This window comes from Podarcis raffonei, chromosome Z (assembly GCF_027172205.1).
Source record: "Podarcis raffonei isolate rPodRaf1 chromosome Z, rPodRaf1.pri, whole genome shotgun sequence".
Classification (NCBI taxonomy): Eukaryota; Metazoa; Chordata; class Lepidosauria; order Squamata; family Lacertidae; genus Podarcis; species Podarcis raffonei.
The window spans coordinates 8,273,676-8,297,174 of NC_070621.1; the positions used below are offsets into that span (position 1 = coordinate 8,273,676).

Consider the following 23,499-nt stretch of genomic DNA (forward strand, 5'->3'; position numbering starts at 1 on the left):
TCATTTAAATACTATAGGCAAGAAATTTGAAGAAGAGGACAAAGTGATTTTAATTCTGCAAGTCTGCCTGAAAGTTACAATTCTTTGATATATGCACTAGAGACTAAAGATAAACTCGGCATAAAAGTACGTTGTATCAAGACTTAAAGAGGAGGCTGCTAGGAGAGCAGAAAAGGCAGCAGAGGGTGAAACGCAAGTATTTGCTGTACAAAAGATTGGTAAGTATAATTTTAAAAATAAAAGTGCTTTTCAAGGCGCAGACAAAAAAGAAACAACTGGATGCTTCTCATGTGAGAAAATGGGACATTTTGCACAGAATTGTACAAAACAAAGTGGCACTAATAAAGATAGGTTCCAGGGTGGTACTATCAGAACTATCTAGCAATCTCAGGTTATAGGAAAACAGATGCTATTAACAGTAACTCCTCTAGTTGGTTAATTGATTCAGTATCTTCATTGTACATGACGTGCGATGCTAATTTTTTCAGAGGGTTAAATGAAAACGCATCAGAGACAGTTACATTTGCAAATGGCCACAAATTTCTGTGCAAGGAAAAGGAGCAGGTTCGGATAAGTGTGTTGAAGGCAGAAAAACTGTTTGTAATGAAGTGAGAGATGTAGTTTACTTGCCAGAATTAACAGACAGTTTGCTGAGTGTGTCAACTCTGACCAAGCATGGTTTTGATGGAAATTTTAATCACAACAGATGTGCAATTACCAAAGATGGAGTTCTGTATGCACAATATTTTGAAAAGAATGGAATCTTTGTGCTAGATATAGGTCAAGAAAGGGTGAATATGGTCAAAAAGAATTCAAGTGCAACCTGTATTCCTCAATGGCAGAAAATGCTGGGACATAGAAACTTCAGGATTATTGGAGACCTGCCAAAGAAAGGTTTGGTGAGAGGAATGGAAATTAAACCTTGTAAAGTTGACCTGAATTAGTGAAGTATGTGAAAGTTGTTTGCTGGAGAACAATACCTTCTTTCCCCAAGCAAAACTAGAGAAGCTCAACAGAGCCTTTGCAACTTACTCATACTGATATATATATATATATATATATATGGTCCAATTCAACTGATGTCTCATGGGAAAAATAAGTATATCTTAACATTTATTGACGATTATTCCAGATACTACACAACTTATATTTTAAAGGACAAATCAGAAACTGTAGAAAAATTGAAGATGCTTGTTGCAAGCATTAAAAATCAATTCAGAAGGAAGCCACAAGCAATACTTTCAGACAGCGGTGATGTTAAACATTTGCACACTACCCCATTTACCCCAGAACAAAGTGGAATAGCAGAGAGAAAGAATTGCTCTCTGATGGAGATGGTCAGATGTATGCAGAACAGACTGCCAACAAAAGCTGCAAATAAAGCAGCATTTGAACATTGGTTTGGAAGAGTACTGAACATCAGTCACATTAGAGTCTTTGGAACAAAAGCTTTTGCATATGTGCCAGCACAAAGACATACCAAACTTAGCACCAGGACTGAGTTAGGAATATTTGTCGGCTTTGAGAAGGGGTGCAAAGGTTACATAATTCTTAATCCAAGGACAGGAGAAGTGAAAGTGAGTAGTGTATTTTAGAGAAGGAGAGCAATCTTGTGCATGTGTTCCTAATCAGAACAATTTTAAAGAGAAACAGACTAATGCTGATTTGGTAACTGAAGAGGTTCCAGTAAAACTGATCACAGAAGTTGAAAGAACAGAGAAAACTAGTCCAAGTAAGATACCATACTTTACCAGGGGAAACAGAGTCAGGACAAGAAGCTGCGTGTGATGATATGGATGAACAATTAGAACCTTTAATCAGACACTCATCATGAGTTAACAAAGGTGTGCCAGCAGAGCAACTATCATACATCACAAAAGCAGTGCCTGTGTCGACCACAGCAAACTATGGCAAGTTCTTAAAGAAATAGGAGTGCCTGATCACCTCATCTGTCTCCTGAGAAATCTCTATGTGGGACAAGAAGCTACAGTTAGAACTGGATATGGAACAACTGGTTGGTTCAAAATTGGGAAAGGAGTACGACAAGGCTGTATATTGTCTCCCTGCATATTTAACTTATATGCAGAATTCATCATGTGAAAGGCTGGGCTGGATGAATCCCTAGCCGGAATTAAGATTACTGGAAGAAATATCAACAACCTCAGATATGCAGATGACACAACCTTGATGGCAGAAAGTGAGGAGGAATTAAAGAACCTTTTATTGAGGGTGAAAGAGGAGAGCGCAAAATATGGTCTGAAGCTCAACATCAAAAAAACGAAGATCATGGCCACTGGTCCCATCACCTCCTGGCAAATAGAAGGGGAAGAAATGGAGGCAGTGAGAGATTTTACTTTCTTGGGCTCCGTGATCACTGCAGATGGTGACAGCAGCCACAAAATTAAGAGACGCCTGCTTCTTGGGAGAAAAGCAATGACAAACCTAGACAGCATCTTAAAAAGTAGAGACATCACCTTGCCAACAAAGGTCCGTATAGTAAAAGCTATGGTTTTTCCAGTAGTGATGTATGGAAGTGAGAGCTGGACCATAAAGAAGGCTGATCGCCGAAGAACTGATGCTTTTGAATTATGGTGCTGGAGGAGACTCTTGAGAGTCCCATGGACTGCAAGAAGATCAAACCTCTCCATTCTGAAGGAAATCAGCCCTGAGTGCTCACTGGAAGGACAGATCGTGAAGCTGAGGCTCCAATACTTTGGCCACCTCATGAGAAGAGAAGACGCCCTGGAAAAGACCCTGATGTTGGGAAAGATGGAGGGCACAAGGAGAAGGGGACGACAGAGGACGAGATGGTTGGATAGTGTCTTCGAAGCTACCAGCATGAGTTTAACCAAACTGCAGGAGACAGTGGAAGACAGAAGTGCCTGGCGTGCTCTGGTCCATGGGGTCACGAAGAGTCAGACATGACTAAACGACTAAACAACAACAACAATGGTGAACCTGACACATGGAAAGAAATTGACAAACTTCCTGCAGAAGAAGCTGATAAGTTGATAGAAGCAGACAAGGAAGAAATTGAGCGTTGAATAAAACAACACTTGGACACTTACTAAATTGCCAAAGGGTAAAAAGGCTATAGGGTGCAAATGGGTGTTTAAGGAAAAGTTAAATGAGAATGGAAATGTACAAAGTATAAAGCAAGGCTAGTAGCAAAGGATAGACACAAAAATATGTTGAAGATTATGATGAGACATTCACGCCTGTAGTTAAATATACTACAATTAGAATTTTACTTAGTGTTGCAGCATCCAAGCAACTTGTGTTGAACAACTGGATGTAAAGTCTGCTTTCTTAAATTGGGAAATTGAAGAGGAATTGTATATGATTCAGCCAGAAAGATTTGAAAGAGATGAAGGGCTGGTTTGTAAACTGCGGAAGGGAATGTATGGTTTAGAAAAGGCTGAGAGAGCATGGAATGAAAAGTTAAATAATCTGCTTTTAAAATGAGGTTTTTTAGAAAGTAAAGTAGATCCATGTCTCTATACAAGGCAATGAATTGAAAAAAGAATTATTTTGCTTGTATATTTAGATGATATAATTTTGGTTACTGAAAACAAACAAGAATATACAAGAATTGAACTTCTGGCTTTTTCTACTAAGAGCAACACCCAGATGCGCAGATGTGAGTTGTGTTCCCTTCTGGGTGCGAATGGGGCTCCAGAATGGATCCCGTTTGCATCCAGAGGTACCACTGTAGAAATTAAAAGACTAGGAAACGTATCTTATTTTGGGGGCATGCAAGAAGAGAGGGAGGAAGATGGTAGTTTTCTTCTTAATCAAAGGCAGAAAATAATTGACTTAATATAATTTTTCGGTTTGAAAGAAGAACATTCTGTGTCAACTCCAATGTACTAATTTTCTTTCAGGAGAGGTTGAGTGTGAATATTTATGTAATAATGAATTGTGCAGAACTGTAATAGGTAAATTATTTGTAGCTACTACAAGTAGGCTTGATATTGCCTCAGCAATGGGTATACTATGCAGAAAGGTGAGTTCACCTACCCAAAGAGACTGGACTGCATTGAAAAGTAAGATATTTAAAGGGAAAGGTTGATCTTAAATTAAAATTGTCAGCTGCAAAGGATCCCAAATTAGTGGGATACTCAGATGCAGACTGGGTTGGAGACAAAGAATGAAGCTGTAAGTTAGGCAAGTCATAAACAAAGTTCAGTAGCTCACTCTTCAACAAAGCAGGGTATGTTTCTGCTGCAGAAGTGTGCAAAGAAGCACAATGGCTTAACCAAATTTTAGAGGATTTGGGAATGCCAGATTCTAAGCCCTTTAAGCTAATGGAATACAATCAGATTTATCTGAAATCGGTGCAATCAGAGAAGATAAATTGATGTACCAAACATATAGACATAAAATGTCATGCAATAAGAGATTTGAGCCAGAAGGGATTTATAGAAATGCAATATTGTCCAACAATAGAAATGATAGCTGACATTTTAACAAAGCCTTTGTCTAAAGAAAGTTTTGAAAAATTACGTGCTAAATTAAATATGATTAATTCAAATTAGGCTCAGGGAGAGGGGGATTGTGAGAAAAACACTGGGGCCCAATTTGATCAGTAGAATGTTTGGTATCTGGTGGGCGGGGCTTGTGTGTTCTGCTCTGGAATCAGCCCCTCCCTTCAGCGTGTGTTCAGTTAAGAGTGTCAGTTATGAGGGACCAACTGCCTCTTCTTGTTTCTTGCCTCAGACTTGCCTCATGTTGTATTTAGCTTCTCTCATGTTATTTTGTTGTAGCTTTATTTTTTATTAAAACTTAGTTTAAGGGAGCCACTTATTTTTCTCAAAGAAAGAGAAACTCTGCTGAAGAAAGGTGTGGAATATCCTAAACGTAGGTGAGTGAAGGGATATTCCCAGTTTGCCAGAAGGATTGATTTTGTTAATCATCCCCACACCTCCACAACAATAATAAAGCGGTACAATGAATCCAATTGAGGCAACAAAGTTATAAACTGAAGGCATTTGCAGACGATGTTGTATCAATGTTAGAGAACCCAGGGGAAAATGTACCAAATATAGGGTTGCCATATTTCAAAAAATGAAAATCTGGATACTAAACATATATATAAGCTTTTTTGACAAAATCACAAAAAAGTCATTTTTGAGCTATGTTTTAGGAAAATCAGCAAAAACTACACAGCCGGCATGGGGTTGCCATATATCTGTATTATTCTGGTCAGTATTCCAGGTATGTCCGGGAAATTCCAGCCGTATGGTAACTCTAAACAAAGGTGTTGGAAATGATAAAACAATATGGGGACGTGGCAGGTTTTTATGTAATTAGAATAAAACTAAAATGTTAGCTAAGAATAGACGTGCAAGGAAAATAAGCTTAACAAGAAATAAGCAGAATTAAGGTGATGAAGACTGTAAAATATGTAATTGGTTAACCACTAACAATCTGCATTTATTTCATGATAATTATGTAAAGTATAGACTCAAGTAAAAAAAGATTTTGAAAGATGGGGGAGAATGAAACTCTCTGCAATTAAAACGGTCCCTTTTATAAGAGGTCTTTTAGAGAGAATGGGGAAATGGACTTGATCTAGCAGGGTTCTTCTTACATTCTCAAAGCTCAGTCATAGTGCCTATGGTTTGGATGCAGGGCACCCTGTCTTCACATCTTGGCATTTCCAGTTAAAAGCATTTGAACTAGCTTGAGCCACAGCATCCAGAGTAGACCATGCTGAGCTAGATGGAACAACAGTTGGATCATATACAGCAGCTTCCAAATGCATTTTTTTAAATAACCAAGTTAAATTTTTTCATGTAAAGGCAAGTCTGAAGAAGGCATTTCTGTCCTATTCATCTTCTAAGACACGCCTTTCAAGGACTCAGATTGAAGGCCCGCAGATGAGGAAGGACATCTACTTTGGGCTCAGTGTATACGGAAAGTCCTTGGTCAAATTCCCAGCATCACCAGGTAGGGATGGGAAAGACCCCTGCCTGTAATAACGGAGAGCTGCTGCTTGTGAGTTTAGACAATACTGGGCTAGATCTACTAGGCTGAGTCTTAAGGCCATTTCCTATGTTCATTCAAATATGTGTGTAGCTGCTCCATGTGGTGAGCCAGAGAAGTACAAGTTGCTGCATCTGCATAACATCTTCCTGAATTTTCATGCCCTCTGCCCCTCCCATTACTTGAGTACCTTGAAAGGAAAGGGGAAAATCTGAGCATATTTCAAAAGCCTGGCTATGCCATGTGTTGGGTGAAGTCAGACTTCATAAAATGATTTTTAGAGGGGAAACCTTAGCTTCTTGAAATGCCACCTATGTTCAACGTAATTTCAGAATCCTCCTTGCTGGGAGGCGATGCTTCTTGGTATGGCATTTCAAAGCACTGCCTGTTCAGCAAGGGCATCCATTGCAAGCACACCTGAGACTCACCATTTCCTATTTTTAAATGAATATGAAAGGGGATAGCAGTACAGTTCAAGGTGATGGACTGGGCCATTAGCAGAGGGGATCCATTTACACTCAGCAAAACACTCCTGTAAAGGATTTACCTGCTGGCAAAAAGTGTTAAGTTATCACTTGCTTGAAAAGGCATAAGCAGAACTAGAGAGAATCTCCAGGATTCTGAATGACCTTGGGCTGGTTTCTAACTTGATCTGAAACTGAAAACAGACTGTTGATGCCAGCAGTACTAGGTGGTCAATTTCTGAAAACAGTTCCTCATTTATATCCCACTGGTCTAGGGGTTAGCCAATTTTTCATCATAAGGACCCTGTGAAGAAGGCTTCCAATGCATTTCTGTGGATATTTACTAAGTTCAAGATGAAAATGGTCACAGCTATTATTTTTGTGATTTTCAAAGGAGGGATTCAGGCTCCTGAATATGGGAAAGGTTCACTGAGGGTTTTGTTTTTGGTTTTTGGTGGTGGGACGGTAGCAAGCTGCTAGTTGCCCAACAGGCAACAGTTCATCCTTGTCCTGGGATTAATGTAGATGTATAAAATGACCTCCCCTGCAGGATCAGACTAATCAGGGAGACCTATAGCTCAGTGGTAGATCACTTGCTATTACACACAAAAGGTCTCGTGCTCAATCCCAGGCTCAATCCCCAGTTTCTCTGGATCTCAGGTAACAGGTGATGGGAAAAGTCTCAGACTCAGACTCTGGAGAATCTTTGTCAGTGAAGAGTAGACAGTGCTACTGGAGAACTAGAGTGGTGCAGTGGTTAGAGCTTTGGATTAGGATCTGAAAGACCAAGGTTCAAATTCCCACTCAGCCATAAAACACACTGAGTGACCTTGGATCCATGGGCATAGCCAAGGGGGGGCAGGGGGCAGCTGCCCCCCCTAAAATCAATAAAAATAAATAAAAATACATTGTAAACTGAGGTTTGCCCCCCCCACAGAAGGCCTGCCCCCCCCAAGGCCTGCTCCCCTAACAAAAATCCTCACTACGACCATGCTTGGATCTGCCATGGCTTCTCAGCACTGCCTACTATTGAACAGGATTGTTGTGAGAACAAAATAAGGACTGGGGAAAGCCACATACACCTCCTGGAGCTCTTGCGGGGAAAGGTGGGATATGTGTGTGTGCGTGTGTGTGTAATGGTAGTATAGATGGACAGAACTATAGCTGAGCTGTAGCATTACATTAGTCTGATCTTGCAAATTTGGGTTCAGATTGACTGGAGATGCTTCTGTCTCAATGAAGTTGTCCACTTCTGTCCAAGCTGCACGATTTGGGACTCAAGGTAGGAGCTCATAGGATAGGATGCTCCTCCATAGAAAATGAAAATGATACCATGCACGTAGAAAACTTACGTCTAGCCTGGGCCTCTCCCTGACATGCTGGTATTTTAAATACAGAGGAGCACTCCACCATGTGAGCCTCCACCTAAACTTGCATGCATGCAGTCTGAAGTGGTATAGCCCAGACACAGGTTGACTTGGAAAATAAACAGGTTTTACTTACTAGGCCACTGTATAAAATGATTGCTGAACATCACCTGAGACATCTTTGCCTATATTTGCCAGAGGTTCACACTGCTTTGGAAAGGAGACAAGGAAGTTTCCTCCTTATGTGGTGAACAAGAAATGGACAGTTAATTTTCTCTCTCAAAAGGCTGCATAACAAAAACAGCAAAAAGCTATTTGAGGGCATCTGGTGAGAAAAGTGGAGTGCTGCTGCCAATGCACTGCAATGTGTGCACAAAGCTTTACCCGACACCACCTTTTCTGTATCCATGCGCAAGCAAACATGCTTGCAAGTATCTAAGCTCCATCCATCATATCACATGCACCATTTATTAAGACCTCATTGTAAAGCTCTGGAAAAGGGATGATGGTGACACCCCCACCCCTCACTTCATTGTGGCGTGTCAAAGTCACATATAGAGTAACTGACATCTGCAGATTTTGCATGCCAGGGTGACTGTAACTTGAACTGACAATGTAAATTGCTGTTCGCATGCTCCCAATGACTTTGCTGTGTCCCCAGAGCCTGACGCCTTTTTTCAATTAAAAGCACACATCCCATCCTTTCACAGGGTTGCAGATGTACTATAAGCGGCTGGCAGAAGGGGTGGGGGGAGGCTGACATTCACAGCTGGAAGTGGGAACTGAGAAAAAGCTCCCAGCATACGCAGGAAGAAATGTGCTTCTGGCTACGGATAAGAAGAAGGGATCCCATTGCCTGTGGGTGGTTTGTGTGCCTTTCAGGGGTGCCGACTAGCCCCCACATCTGGGGAGCGTGTCATGTGACACATCATGTGATGTATTGTGCCCTGCCCAGTGCACGAGTGCTTGCACACCAGGCTAGGCCAGGCTGCGTGGGCATCCTGCCCCTGCCGCCATGATGCCAGTGCTTGCATATGAGGTAGGGAATGGGGACATCGAGTGGGGATGCACCAAGTGGGGGTGGAATGCATGGAGGGTGATCTTCAACCTCACTCATCCCAGCTCCCTCCCAGCTCCTGGGCTCCCCAGCAGAGGTGGGGGGCATGTTGAGGGCTACCGGCAGTGGGGGATGTCAGCTCCCTCAATTTTGGGGGTGCTGGGCCTCCTGCTTCAAAATATTGAGGGGGCTGATGCCCCTTGTGTCTCCATATCTGGTGCCTCTGGTGTCTCCCCCCCCCCCGACACCATAGGTGCTATCAATTCTAGCACTCCTTTTCAGGGGAATGCTTTGGGTGTAGTGTATGTTAATTTCAGTAAGGCTTTTGACAAAGTCCCCCATGGTATTCTCTCTCTTTTTTTTAATAAGATATTTATTGAAGTTTTCAATTTTTTATGCAAACAAAAAACAAACAAAAAGATTAAAAAAGACATATAGTTCATAATACAAACTTTTCAATAACATATTTCTCTGACCTCCTCATACCTCCCCTTCTTGTATTCCATTTCAAATTATTTGTTCAGCAAATCCTTAACTTAAAGCATTACAGCTTATAATACCACCTTATTTTCTATCCAAACCTTTTTTTTTCATATTCCTTTATATCATTACAGCTAGAAACCACTCAATTTCAATCCAGCATCATTCAACATTCCTTAATTTTACAATATTTCTGTAAGTAGTCCTTAAATTTTTTCCAATCTTCTTCTGCCGACTCTTCTCCCTGGTCACGGATTCTGCCAGTCATTTCTGCCAATCCCATACAGTCAATCAGTTTCATCTGCCATTCTTCCAGAGTGGGTAAATCTTGCGTCTTCCAATACTTTGCGATGAGTATTCTTGCTGCTGTTGTAGCATACATAAAAAACGTTCTGTCCTTCTTTGGCACCACTTGGCCGACCATGCCCAAGAGAAAGGCCTCTGGTTTCTTCAAGAAGGTATATTTAAATACCTTTTTCAATTCATTATATATCATTTCCCAGAAAGCCTTAATCCTAGGGCACGTCCACCAAAGGTGAAAGAATGTACCTTCGGTTTCCTTACATTTCCAACATTTATTATCGGGCAAATGATAGATTTTTGCAAGCTTGACTGGGGTCATGGTATTCTCATGAGGAAGCTGGTTAAATATGGATCAGATGAGATAACAGGTGGATTTGTAGCTGGTTGGCTGACCAAACCCAAAGAGTGCTCACTAATGGTTCCTCATCATCCTGGAAAAAAGTGACAAGTGAGGTGCCACAGAATTCTGTCCTGGTCAACATCTCCATAAATGACTTGGATGAAGGAATTGAGGGGATGCTTGTCAAATTTGCAGATGGCACCAAACTGGGAGAGGTAGCTAATGCCACAGAAGACAGAATCAGAATTCAAAATCACCGTAACAGATTGGAGAACTGGGCAAAACTAACAAAATAAATGCCAGCAGGGACAAAGGTATGGTACTGAACTTAGGCAGGACAAACCTGCTGCACCAATATAAGATGGAGGACACCTGAAAAGGATCTTGAGGTCTTAGTAGAATACAAGTTTATCATGAGTCAACAGTGTGATGCGGCAGCAAAAAAAGAGAATGCTATTCTAGGCTTTATCAACAGAAGTATAGTGTACTAATCAAGGGTAGTAATAGTCCCGCTCTATTCTTCCTTGGTCAGAACACACCTGGAACATACCTGGAATACTGTGTCCAGTTCTGAGTGCCACAATTAGAGAAGGATGTTGACAGGCTAGAACGTGTGTAGAGGAGGTCAAGCAAGATGACCAAGGGCCTGGAAACTAAGTCTTATGAGGAATGGTTGAAGGTATTGTGTATGTTTAGCCTGGATAAGAGGAAACTGAGACTGATAGCTATCTTCACATATCTAAAGGGTTGTTACATGGAAGATGGAGCATGCTTGTTTTCTTCTGTTCTGGAGGATAGGACCCAAGCCCATGGCTTCAAGTTAGAAGTAAGGAGATTCTGACTAAACACCAGAAAGAAATTTCTGACAGTAAGAGTTGCTCAACTATGGAACAGTCTCCCTCAGGAGGTTGTGGACTCTCCTTCCTTGGAGGTTTTTAAGCAGAGAGTGGATGGCCATCTGTCATGAGATTTAGATGAGATTCTTGCATGGACTAAAAGACCCTTCGGTTCCTTTCCAGCTCTACAATTTCTTTGATTCTTTGATTCTATGATATGTGCTTATATATTCTCTTCCAGTTGAGTTTAGGCAGGTCTCCTCCATGTTGAACTTCCGACTTCTGATTTGTTTTTGAATTGTTATCTTTATTGTTGTTCATTTGGCATGCTCAGGAAACATGGCATAGAAATAGACTACTGATTATTTCCATTTATTTCAGTTTGGGAGATCCATTGAAACTGATTAGGGCCATTTATTTCCAAGTGTCATATTCAACTAAGTTTTGCTCAGAGTAGACTCATTAATTTCAGAGGGTCTACTATGAGTAAAACTTAGCTGAATTATGGAAAAATAGTGAGTATCATTCAATGCTAGTCCTACTCAAAGTAGATCCATTGAAAATGATGGACTAACTTAGTTTCAGTGAGTATACTCTGAGTGTCTAGTTAAAACATGATGGGTTGGAGCCAATATTAGTCCTATTCAGAGTAGAGGCACTGACATCAATGGACATGAGTAATTTGGGTTAATAATTTCAATGGGTCTTCTCTGAGTATAACTCAATGTCAGCCCAATTGTACCTTAGACCCCAAATGCCTTGCGAGTCGAACATGTTGGCTCCCAAACGCCGCAAAACCAGAAATGAGTGTTCCAGTTTGGGTTCCAGTTCTTTGGAACCCAAACATCCGATGTGGCTTCCAAGGCTTCCGATTGAGTGCAGGAAGCCCCTGCAGCCAATCGGAAGCCGTGCCTTGGTTTCCGAACATTTTTGGAAGTCGAATGGACTTCCGGAACTGATTCCTTTCAACAACCAAAGTACGACTGTACAGTGAAACAAGAATTGTGTTACAGTTGTAATTTACACCTCTGAATTGGAAGGAAATGGATAGTTCAGAATAGCTTTTTTTTTAAGCACTACAAATAATTAGTGATATCTTCTGTCACTGCTTTAAAACCATTATACCAATACCATATCAAAGACAAAGGTTAACTTGGAAACCATTACAAGTTTGCAGGCTGTATCCAATGCTAATCCTACCCAGATTAGACCCACTGAAATCGATGAACATGACTAAGGTAGGTCCATTAATTTAAATGGATCTGCTCTGAATAAAATATAGTTGGAGACAACCCTAGATTCCTAGCCAAGTGTGAGTAAGTTTAGGCAACATGGCTATAACAGACAGAATATTAGCCTGTCAGTGTAGACAGTACTGAGCTAAAAGGATCAATGGTCTCATAGAATCACAGAATTCTAGAGCTGGAAGGGACCTTTATTGTATTGGTCACCCTCCTATGCACACTTAGAGCCACTGAGCTGAGTGAGACTTTTGGGGAACAATAAACCCCATGTGGGGAAATTCTTCTGGTTAAGCTACTTTAGATGATTCAGACTCAAGTAATTAATTAAGAAGGCAATTTAATTTATATTGCCAGATTAAGCCTATTCTTTGATTTAATTGGGTGTTTGATAGGTAGATAAAGAAAATCTATGTTTTGGAAAGGACACATAAGAAGGCAGAGGGTTGTTTTCAATTGTCAATCACGAGAAATCACACCCCTCTATATTACTTTGATGAAGTAATGAAATGAGATATAATCCGGAGATCTTTTCAACAACTCTACTACAGTGCATTCCTCCTACATTCAGCTTCACAAGAAAATTTGTATTTTCTTTCTGTTTAATGGGTTGTAGTTTTTTCTTGGCTATATTGTGAGTGGTTTCCTGCATATGGTGTAATATGAGTCTGTTTCACATATGTTTTTATGTACTATTGCCATAGCCTCTTTTGGACAGACATTACTCCATGCTCTAGTAACTTCCAAATTGGATTACTGCAATGCATTCTATGTGGGACTGCTCATGAAGAAGACTGGGAAATCTGAACTGGTCCGAAATGCAGGTTGGGGTTGCCTTTAAAACTCTTATAATCTTGGTTCTAAAACAGCTGCATTAGCTGTCACTTCAGTTCCAGGCCCAATTCAAGATGTTCAAGCTCTGTGTAACTTAGGCCACAAATGTCTAAGAGACTTCAATAACATATGGGGACACAAGTTTGAGAAAGGCTGCTGTAGACCCTTCCAGGGGTGATCCTCTTGGTGATTCCACCAGCTTCAGATGTTCAAGGATATATACTTGAGTACCCCATGAAAAAAGTACTGATCTTAAGAAATAAAGCAATAGACAAAGTCAATGGGACACATAAACATAAGGGTTGTACCCAACTATATCATATTCAGGGTAGACCTATTTAAATCAATGGACATGACTAAATTGAGCCATTGCTTTCAATTGGTCTACTCTGAATATGACTTACTTGGATACAACCAATATGTTGTTATTGTTGCTGTTTTTTTATAGTTATGTTTATTTATGTACCACTTTTTTCCCTGCTGGAACTCAAGGCAGGGGTGGAGCTACCTGCCCTGGCACCTGGAGCGGTGCAGGGGTGTGGCTAGCCGGCCCGGGGAGGGGGCTAGCTGGCTGCACAGCAAGTGTCCTTAGCCACCCGCTTCCCATGTGGCGAGCATGAGGGGGGGCACCGCTTGCCGCCCGCATGGTGAGCTACCCTAGCTGCCTGCACAGTGAGTGTCGGGAAGGGCGCCGTTAGCCGCCCGCACGATGAGCGTCAGGGGTGCCGCTAGCCACCTGTGGGAGTATCATCCCTGGTGGCCCACCGCCTGCGTGGCGAGTGTCCAGGGGCGCTGCCCACGCAGCAAGCAGGGGTGGTGCGGCGATGTCACCTGCCCTCACGGCTGACACCTGGTGCGCACCCCAACCCTGCCTTCCTCTGCCAGCGACTCAAGGCAGCTTACAGATAAAAATAAGAACAGCTAAAAGTGTAGAAAAAACAATCATTACAAAACAATTAAACAATTGATAGAATTAAAACTATATGCATATATGGGACATGGGTGGCGCTGTGGGTTAAACCACAGAGCCTAGGACTTGCCTATCAGAAGGTCGGCGGTTCGAATCCCTGCGACGGGGTGAGCTCCCATTGCTCAGTCCCAGCTTCTGCCAACCTAGTTTGAAAGCACATCAAAGTGCAAGTAGATAAATAGGTACCGCTCCGGCGGGAAGGTAAACGGCGTTTCCGTGCGCTGCTCTGGTTCGCCAGAAGCGGCTTAGTCATGCTGGCCACATGACCCGGAAGCTGGACACCGGCTCCCTTGGCCAATAAAGCGAGATGAACACCACAACCCCAGAGTCGGCCACAACTGGACCTAATGGTCAGGGGTCCCTTTACCTTTACCTTTACATATATAAATCTATTAGAAACATACAAATAATTACCATAAAAGTAGAAGAGCATCCAGCTCTTTCATTAAAAGCAATTAGTTCCAAAAAGCCTGTTGGAACAAAGAATTCGTCACCTGCTAGTTGAAGGACAACAAGGAGGGAGCCAGTCTGGTTTCTCCAAGGAGGGGGTTCTGTCAGCAGTCACAGAGAAGGCCTTCTCCTGCATCCCCACCCAGTATGCATGTGAAGGTGGCAAGACCAAGAGAAGAGCCTCACCTGAAGATCTCAAAACCCAGGCAGGTTCATATGAGGGAATACTGTCTTTCAGATACTTTAGTACCTTGGTTCTCAAACTTAATCCATTCTGGAATTCTGTTCCAAAACCAAAGCATTCCAAAACCAAGGCACACTTCCCATAGAAAGTAATGCAAAACAGATTAATCCATTCCAGACTTTTAAAAACAACCCCTAAAATAGCAATTTAACATGAATTTTACTATCTAACAAGATCATTGATCCATAAAATGAAAGCAATAATCAATATACTGTACTATTAAATAAATAATTGTCCAGTAGTACCTAAGCCTTCATGTGCATGCACACTTCTTCAGATACACTTCTGTATCTGTACACTTCAGGTACCTGAAGAAGTGTGCATGCACATGAAAGCTCATACCCAGAACAAACTTAGTTGGTCTCTAAGGTGCTACTGGACAATTTTTTAATTTTTAAAATTTATTTCGACTGTGTCAGACCAATATGGCTACCTACCTGAAAATAAAATAAATAAGACAGTATTGTAGATGATAAAAATTAATTTTTATTTTTTTTCTTACCAGCACTGATGATAGTCATTGTTTGGATGAGGGGCTTTTATCTATTTCCACAGTCACACAATCAGTCAATCAGTAGCTGAACTGGGTTCCACACTGTCACAAAAACAAGTTAACTGAAAAAGCCTCAAAAACAAAAACGCAAAATAAATAGCAAAAACAAAAGTGCCAAGCTTAATCTGTTCTGGAAGTCCGTTTGGCTTCCGAAATGTTCGAAAACCAAGGCGCAGCTTCTGATTGGTGCAGGCGCCCCAGAAACAATAGCTGACAACTGCATTGAATGTTCAGCTTCCGAAAAATGTTCGAAAACCAGAACACTTACTTCCAGGTTTTTGGTGTTTGGGAACCAAGGCGTTTGAGTGCCAAGGCATTTGAGAACCAAGGTACCAGTGTAGCTTATACCTTAGGATTTTGTAGGTTATAGCCAGCACTTTGAAATGTGTCTGGAAACAGACCAGGCCAGTGGTGCTGTTGTAGCAAGGGAGTCATATGCTCCCTATAACTGGCCCCCAGTCAAGAATATGTTTACACATTCCCAGTGACTTTGTGTACACTTAGGAATTGCTCATAAAAGGTAGTCATCCCCACCCAACCCTGCCCGCAATCCCTCTGAGAGTGACAGCACCACATCTCACTGCTCCTAGAAAGTATTGCAGCCACGTTTGTTTGTTTGTTTGTTTGTTTGTTTTTGTTTAAATTTATATACCACCCTTTATCCAAAGAGCCCAGGGGATTATACAACATTAAGGACACAATTTATGAAGCATAATAATAAAGACATAATACACAACAACATAATAAAGTAATCATAATAACAGTTCGCCTTCCCACATTTACCAGGCCATAGATTATTTAATGGCCAAAGGCCTGGGTAAAGAGGAATAGTTTTGCCTGGCACCTAAAGACATGTAATGATGGTGCCAGGTAAGCCTCTCTGGGGAGAGCATTCCACAGACAGGGAGCCACCACAGAAAAGACCTCGTCTCATGTTGTCACCCTCCGAAACTCTCGGGTAGGGAGACGTAGAAGATGGCATTGGGTGATAAGCGCAGGGTTTGGTTTGCTTCATATGGGCAGAGGCGGCCCTTAAGGTATTGAGGTCCTGAGCTATGTAAGGCTTTATATGGCAATACCAGCACTTTGAATTGAGCCCAGAAATTAATCGGCTGCCAGTATTGTTGTGACAGGAGTGGTGTTATATGCTCAAACCATCTTGTTCCAGTGAGCAATCTGGCCATTGAATTTTGCACCAGCATGTACAATGCATAGCAGTATTCCACCCAAGAGGTTACCAGAGCATAGACTACAGAACTTAGGCTATCCCTGTCCAGATAGGGTGCAGCTTGGCTCTCAGCCAAAGCTGACATAAAGCACTCCATGCCACTGAGGTCACCTGGGCTAAAGCGACAGTAAAGGATTCAGGAGCACCCACAAGCTACACTATGTATCTGCTCCTTAAGAGGGAGTGTAACCTCCGCAAGAGCTGGCAGTCTCCCATGCATCCAGTCAGTGGCATAGCATATGCTCATGCTGCCCCAGGGCTTGGGCAGGGTCACACCCCCAAGGGGGGCAGGGGCACCCTCCGCATGCCACAGTTCGGGGTAGGAGAGGGGTGGAGAAACTGCCGCCTTACCTGGGGTAGAGCTGTACTAAGCACAAGTGCTGCAACCAAGGCGCAGTTCCTTCTTGCTGTCAGGGCTCCTGTTTGTGTCCACTTACAAAATTGCGCCCAGGGGCACAGTCCCCATGCCCCCCCACTACGCCTCTGCGCCCACTAACAATGCCTCTATCTTATCTGGACTGAACTACAGTTTATTGGCTCTCATCCAGTCCATTACCAAGGCAAGACACCAGTCCAACACATCCACTGTCACACCTGTAGATGTTAAGGGGAAATAGAACTGTGTGTCATCATCGTACTGCTGACAGCATATTCCAAAACTCTTGATGTCTCTACTCAATGGCTTCATACAGATATTAAGCAACACAGGGGATAGAATTGAACACTGAGGGACCCCACATTGAAAGCCCCATGGTGGAAAAAACACACACAACAACAACCCTCCTCAACCATCAGCCACTGAAGATGACCATCCGAGTAGGACCTGAACCACTGCAAAGCAGTGCCGCCCATCCCCAACTTGGATAGAGAATACAGTGGTCAATGGTATTGAAAACCACTGAGGAGTCAAGGAGAATTAACAGGGAAACATTGCCCCATCTCTTTCCCAACAGAGGTCATCATATAAAGTTACCAGGAGAGTTTCTGTGCCAAAGCCAGGCCCAAACCCCAGTTGAAATGGATGTAGAAAATCAGTTGTCTCCAAGAGTGCCTGGAACTGGTCAGCAACCACCTCCTCAAGAACCTTGCTCAAGAAAGGGAAGTTGGTGGGAACTTCCAGGAGAGATGCATGGCAGTTCAGAGATCATACTGGTAGCTTCAGCTGACTGAAGATAATTACATGGTGATTGATAATAGCCAGACAGATAGTTTGGCTCTATTAATCACTCTGGAGATAAGAGTGATCTGGGAGTTACCTCAAGATGTTTAGATCGAAGCCATTTTTCTGCTGTCTATGCTTTGCAGTTTGACAGGAATTATAACAAACTGGCTAGCCAAGGAGAATGATATGGTACTTAAAAGCCATGCAGTCACCTGAAAACAGGTAATAAGAATTACACCCTCTTCTTTAAAACAAAAACACCCCCCAAAAAAAAACCTTTAAAACATATTTGGGACAAGGAAGAGACTCCTCCTCCATCTGCTGGGGGAAATCTGAGTACCACCTTCTGTTGCTGAAAAAAATTGTTAAAGTGGCTAGAGCAAAGTGGAAAGCTTGTACAAGAAAGCTTCCTATGGGTGATAGGAATACTAGTATCCTTTTCTTTATCTGGAGCAAATTCAGAGAATGTTGCTATTAAAGTTATGGTATTACCTCTGGAGAAAGACTGGGGGGGGGGGGAGAAAATGGAATTTTGTAGAGGAGGAGATCAGGATACTATTGTAAGCACAACAGGAAATGGAATACAGCAGGTCATGGAACTGAACATATGAAACTGGACATGAATGAGTAGCTATATAATGAGAAAAAAATGGAATACTAGAGAGACTTTAATATGGACATGGGTGGAGGACTTTAGTATTATTAAATATTGCATAATGGTGTTGGGAATTAATAGAGGTAAAATTAAAAGGGGGGAAAATATGGTTAATAAATAACAATTAGGGAACCTACCTTGGACTTTATGTAGGAAAAGGAAATGAATGATTCTGAGACACTTTAACTTAAAAGAAATATTGTTTAACAGAAAGTGAAGTGGGATGTTCCCACGGACCGAAAGTTTCATATTTTCTTCTTTTCTGTAAATATGGAAAATTTGAAGTTCCTCTTTGGTATTTTTTGCTAATGTTTCCTTTCCTTTCCTTATTTTATCTTTCTATTTCTTTCCACTCTTTTTCTATTGTCCCTTTATTCTTCTTTTTTTTACCTTTGTTTTGTAGCTGCAATTTTACTGTATTATGGGAAAATCTCAATTAAAAATCATGTATTTGTGTGTGTGTGTGTGTGTGTGTGTGTGTGTGTGTGTTGGCAACTGACCTGTAGTTACCTAAGTTCTCAGAATCTATAGTTTTGTCACTGCCTCCTTTGAACAGGCAGAGACCAACCCCCTCATGTAAAGATGCATTGGCCATGTCTCTGGCCCAGACAGCTGTCTCCTCTCTGCTGGATTTTATCAGCCAAGAGGGGCAAGGGTCCAGATTACAGGTAGTAACCCAAATCAATCCAAGTGCGTTGTCCACATCCTTGAGCTGCATCAGCTGAAACTCATCCAATAAAACAGGACTAGACAGTGCTCTGGGCACCCCATGGGAATGATCTGCTATAACAGCAGAATCAATGTCTTAATGAATGCAAGCGATTTCATCCTCAAAATGCTTGGCAAACAAATCACAGTGAGCGACCATTGGTTCCACTACTTTTGGGGGGCCAGTCTGCAAAAGGCCCCATACTACCTGGAAAAGCTCTGCCGGGTGGCATAGTGAGGATGCAGCGGAGGTAGCAAAGTATGCCTTCTTTGCTGCCTTCACTGCCACTGAGTAAGCTTGAAAATACACACCACCAGGGTTCGGTTGTATTCATCTGGAGTTTTCCTAACTTGCATTCAAGCTTTCATCTAGCTTGCTTCTTTGCTCTAAGCTTGGGAATATACGGGCTCTATGAAATGGGTAAGGGTGCTCAGGGGTAATTGTGTCTGCAGCCTGAACCATTGGATGTTCCACAGATCGACCAGGGCTTTGACAGGAACACCAGCTATATCGGCTGGATTAAACCCCAGAGCTGTTTGGAAACCACTCGGATGCGTCAACCTCCAAGGGCAGACCATGCTAAAAGGTCCCCTGTCTCTGCAGAGAGGAAATGGTGCTGAAACATTTCAAACCCACATAGAATCATAGAATCATAGAGTTGGAAGAGACCACAAGGGCCATCGAGTCCAACCCCCTGCCAAGCAGGAAACACCATCAGAGCACTCCTGACATATGGTTGTCAAGCCTCTGCTTAAAGACCTCCAAAGAAGGAGACTCCACCACACTCCTTGGCAGCAAATTCCACTGTCGAACAGCTCTTACTGTCAGGAAGTTCTTCCTAATGTTTAGGTGGAATCTTCTTTCTTGTAGTTTGGATCCATTGCTCCGTGTCCGCTTCTCTGGAGCAGCAGAAAACAACCTTTCTCCCTCCTCTATGTGACATCCTTTTATATATTTGAACATGGCTATCATATCACCCCTTAACCTCCTCTTCTCCAGGCTAAACATGCCCAGCTCCCTTAGCCGTTCCTCATAAGGCATCGTTTCCAGGCCTTTGACCATTTTGGTTGCCCTCCTCTGGACACGTTCCAGTTTGTCAGTGTCCTTCTTGAACTGTGGTGCCCAGAACTGGACACAGTACTCCAGGTGAGGTCTGACCAGATCCGAATACAGTGGCACTATTACTTCCCTTGATCTAGATGCTATACTCCTATTGATGCAGCCCAGAATTGCATAGCAGGAGCCACATATCTAAAGTGCTCCAAGTGGCTCCAATTTCAGTGCCTGGCCATGCATGCTGCATGGCACCCATGGCCCTGGGCACCCACAGCCATGGGGCCAATTTGCCACTCGTGGTAATGCCTGTGCATCAAGCAGGCTTCAGGGATTGTGAGGCTCTTGGTTTGAAAGGTGCTGGTTCTGTTGGAGAATCTGGCTTGGAACATGCATTCTCCAGGGATCCCAGTTTAGAGATTTCTGGCTCCAGGGTCTCATGACTGACAGGCTCTAGCTAAGCCTGTGAACACAATGATCAAGTTTTATTGGCTGGGGTCAATTATTTTAGGGGGAGCTCAAACATAAGCAAAGTGCAGAGCAAACTTGCTAGTTGTTGCCGGACTTCTTCTTTTTCTTCTTTTGCAACCCACAAGGCTCCAGAATGTGGGGTCAAGAATTGCCTTCACTCTGATTTGGCTTCATAATGATGTCATGGAATGACAACTGAAGCCAGGTCTTGGTGGAGGCAAGTTTTGTATTTATTCTGCAGCTTTGTGGGTTACAGGAAATTGGCAGCCAGGAGCATTGCTGCTGCCACTGACAGGACCATAATAAACAGCTGGAACATGCATTGGGACATGCATTGGGACATTCACACAACTATTTTCACCCCTCCCACCCGCCAATTCTCAAAAAGGATGTATGATGACTGAAGTATGATAGGTTGTTTGAAGTAACCAACTCTTGTATGCCTTTTAACACCATTGTTGCAAAGGGGAAGAACTCCACCACCTCTCTCTTTCCTTTCCTTTCCTTTCCTTTTGCTTTTCCTTGTCTGCTTCCCTCCTTGCTTGCTTCTGCTATTTTCCCTTAAATCCACAATGCCATCTTGTGGCGGCAAGCAATGAAAACATCTAAAGGACCAAGTCATGGCAACAATACTCAGGCACTTTCATTTGACTCTGAATGCAGCCGTGTGTGTGCTTGTGGTGTAGGGGAAGCATTTGGCGACAAATGCTAAGCAAATAGATCTTCAACCATAGAGAAGCAGGGGTAGACTGATTCATTCTATAAAATCATAAGATAGGCACTTATCAGGCCAGCATTCCATCTACTCCAACATCCTATTCTCTCTCTCTCTTTTGGATATATTTTTAATTTGCTTTTCTGTTTTGTCATATCATCAACGCATACTGTGTTATATACAGGATAATAAGAAAAAATAAGGGACGCGGGTGGCACTGTGGTCTAAACCACTGAGCCTAGGGCTTGCTGATCAGAAGGTTGGTGGTTCGAATCCCCGCGATGGAGTGAGCTCCCGTTGTTCGGTCAACTGCATTTTCTTACTCTACTAAGTTCTTTTCATTACCTTATATAACCTCTACTGCTGAGTATTTTTTGGCAGCCTGTCATGCTTATTTTTTTGTTATAATGTTTTTCCACATAAACTATATAAAATGTCTAATCCTCTTTTAAATTTTTGTTGTCTTTGTTTCTGAATCTATTTGTTATGCTGGCAAGTTCTATATATTCTAATAATTTAAGGTGCCGTTCCTCTAGCGGCAGTACTTTATCTGTTCTCCACTTTTGAGCTTCCAGAATTCTGGTAGCTGTGGTCACATACATCCATAGAGTAATTTGATTTTGTGGGATTTCTGTTGTTATTATTCCCAGAAGGAAAGCTTCTGGGTTTGGGGAAAACATTCTTCTAAACATTTTCTTAAGTTCATTATACAGCATCTCCCAAAATTCTTTTATTATTCTACAAGACCACCATGAATGATAAAATGTGCTGGTTGTTTCTTTGTACTTCCAGCATAGATCACCTTTAGAACTAGACATTTTGGCTAATTTGCTTAGTGTCAACTATCACCTGTGGATATCACCTGATTTTTGCAACGTCCATTTTCATTGGGGACCTGAGCATTGCAGTAATGCAGGGCATTATTGTGGCATGGATAATGGGCAGATCATCTCCTTAAGTTCATAAGAAGAGCTCTAATGGATCAGGCAAAAGGCCCATCTAGTCCAGCATCCTGTTCTCTCAGTGTCCAATCAGATGCCTCAATGGGAAACTGACAAGCAGGACCTGGCTGCATCAGCAATTTCCTCATTTGTGTTTCGCAGCAGCTGGCATTCAGAGGCATACTGTTTTGGATACTGGGAAGCCTGGGAGGGTATCACCACTCTTCCAGAAGACAGGACTCAAACCTACAGGTTTATATTACAAGGAAGTTTTCTATCTCTCTCTTTGTAGCAGCCATTTACTGTAGGTGTTTGCAGAAGGTTTTGATGTCCTCCCTCCCTACTTTACCTGACCTGAAAGCCACTTTCTGGGGCTATTAATCAGCCAAACAAAAAGCATGGGAAAGCCAAGCCATCAACCCACATCACCTAAAGGCTGAGGTTTTGTTTTGTTTTTAAAGACCCAGCCTACGTTCTTTTGTCTCTCGGTGAATTTTTGTGCCCAGTTTCAAGAGCCCTGAGGTATTGCCAGGCTCAAGCATTGGCAAGGGGAGATGGACAAGGATGGAGAACAGAAGGCTGACATGTGTTGGAGGGGGTTGAGACTAGGGAACAGAGGCTGGAGGAGGCAGTTACTTCCCCCTCCCAGGATGTGCCTACTCTGGTTGGGGAATCCACCCCCACCCCACCCCAGCTAGAGATTCATAGGAATACAATCTGGGGAGGGAATTAACCAGTATGATGTAGTGGTTAGAGTGGTAGACTGGGACCTGGGAGACCAGGATTCAAATCCTTAGTTGACCATGGAGCTCACTGGGTGACCTCACAGGTTTGTTGTAAGGATAAAATGAAGAGGAGGAGAACTATGTGTGCCACCTTGAACTCCTTGGGGGAAAGACGGAACACAAATATAACAAACAAACAAACAAACAAACAACATTAAACCAATTGCTAGTAGTGGGTGAGTGAGAGTCAGAAGGGGGTGGGTCACAGACTGATTGTCTAGGACTCAGTGATGTTCCTATCACTGGGAATTATCACATTCCCCTGTGATGTAGTGAGCACTTGCATGCTTAACAGTCTCAAAATGCTTGGCAGGTGGGCATGTTAACTCATTGGGATGCCACTGCTTCCATACACCTCTGAATTCTTCGCCCTGATCTTGGATTCCATCAGCTGGAAGTGCTGCTTCTGGCCTGCCTAGTCTTGCCTTTCTAGTCACTAACCTGAGCATAATGGCTGCTGAGATTTGCTACCTGTTGCTGAGCTTGTAATTCTACTCTATCTCAATAAATATATATGCCTTAATCTCAAGTAAGAGTCTCTGTTGTGGGATCCAGGACACCATAGCCATTTAGAAATCTGACCACAGGCAGTTTTGATTCTTTTATTCCCCCCTTCTCTGTTTAATTGCATTGGCAGTCAGTTAAGGCCCTTT

General features: G+C 42.5%; 1 long non-coding RNA gene across 1 annotated transcript in view; it reads left to right on the top strand.

Annotated features, from left to right (window-relative positions):
* The first annotated feature begins 1,112 nt into the window (after positions 1–1,112).
* LOC128406623 (uncharacterized) overlaps positions 1,113–23,499 on the top strand; it is a 32,318-nt gene continuing 9,931 nt past the window's right edge. Inside the window, exon 1 of the long non-coding RNA XR_008328545.1 lies at positions 1,113–4,864. This is a non-coding gene — a long non-coding RNA (uncharacterized LOC128406623). The remainder of the gene's footprint in view (positions 4,865–23,499) is intronic.